Source organism: Schistocerca serialis, chromosome 7 (assembly GCF_023864345.2).
Source record: "Schistocerca serialis cubense isolate TAMUIC-IGC-003099 chromosome 7, iqSchSeri2.2, whole genome shotgun sequence".
NCBI lineage: Eukaryota > Metazoa > Arthropoda > Insecta > Orthoptera > Acrididae > Schistocerca > Schistocerca serialis.
The window spans coordinates 120415677-120417261 of record NC_064644.1 but is presented as its reverse complement, the minus strand read 5'-3'; positions in this window follow the sequence as shown (position 1 = coordinate 120417261).

The window sequence follows — 1585 nt, the reverse complement described above, 5'->3', positions numbered from 1 at the left end:
CCCATGCCCGAGGGAGGACTCGAACCTCCGCCGGGACCAGTCGCACAGTCCATGACTGCAGCGCCTAAGACCGCTCGGCTAATCCCGGGCGGCACTAGAGAGGTAATTTGGTACACTAACAGTATGGGTGTTTCCTTCCTGATCTGTACATGCAACAGGATTAGGTAAATTAGGCTCCTGCAAAAAGTAATTAAGTATTGTTTTATGGGTTTGCGTCACACAGTGGGGGGAAAAGTACTCATACATAGAAACTAAAACTCAATGTACAGAAAAATGATAATGTTATTACTTTGTAGGTATTCCCCTTTTGTGTACCACTTCTATTAACCTCTTTGGCATATATTGAACCTCTTTTAGTTGTCTCTAAAGTAATATTTTGCCATTCATGGCATAGATATTGTTTCAGAGCAATCTCACGTCGTATTTCAGGTTTTATGACCATTCTTTCAAGCGTGTTCCAAAGATGTTCAAGCAGATTAAAGTCTGCGATACGTGCTGGAAACGAGAGAACATCGGAGTACGCTACAACCATCACAGAGGAACAATTTCCGCTGTATCGTTAAGGTCAGTGTCTTGTGGGATGTAGTAACCAGTGCCTATACCCAAGCTAGCGACAATTTTGCAGATTCTTTTTTAATACTGATATCTCTTCATGTTACCTTAAAATAAACAAGTCGCCACATACAATATGTAGCCATACATCCCAGAATAATAGTTCTTCCACTACCGTGATTAGGTGTGGGTGGATGTGTATGAGATTCATTTCAGTATTTGGTCGTCTCCACGCCAGAAATCTGCCATCATTTACTACCACGTACTGGTAAATGATCGCAGATTTTCGGTGTGGAGACTACCACACACATTCAACCAACAGTGAAGCACGTGGTGGAGAATTTATGGTATGGGGATGTATGGGTCCACCTGGTGTTGGGTAACTTATTTTTGTTGAAGATAACATGAATATATGTCAGTATTTAAATATCCTAAAGGCAAATCTACAAAAAAATCTTGCTAGCTTGAGTTCTGACACAAGTTACTACATTCAGCAAGACAACGATCCTAATTATGTACCGGAAATTGTAAATCCACAGTTGTTGTGTTATACTCCCCATGCTCTCTCGTTTCCAGCAAATAGCGCAGACCTCATTCCGCTTAAGTACCTTTGGAGTATGCTTGAAAAGATGGTCATAAAACATGAAATACGAACGAAGACTGCTCTGAAACAGTACCTCAGAGACTACAAAAAGACTGGATCATTCTATGCAAAAGAGGTTAATAGAAGTGTTACATAGAAGAGGACTGACTACTAAGTCCCAACAGAAAAGAAAATGGCTCTGAGCACTATGGGATGTAATTGCTGAGGTCATCAGTCCCCTAGAACTTAAAACTACTTAAACCTAACTAACCTAAGGACATCATGCACATCCATACCCGAGGCAGGATTCGAACCTGCGACCGTAGCGGTCGCGCGGTTCCAGACTGTAGCGCCTAGAACTGCTCAGCCACCCCGGCCGGCAATACTTTTTCAGGACTGTGCGAAGCCTGCTGGTAAAGAATTTGTGTTTACTTTTTTCAGAAGGCTAAC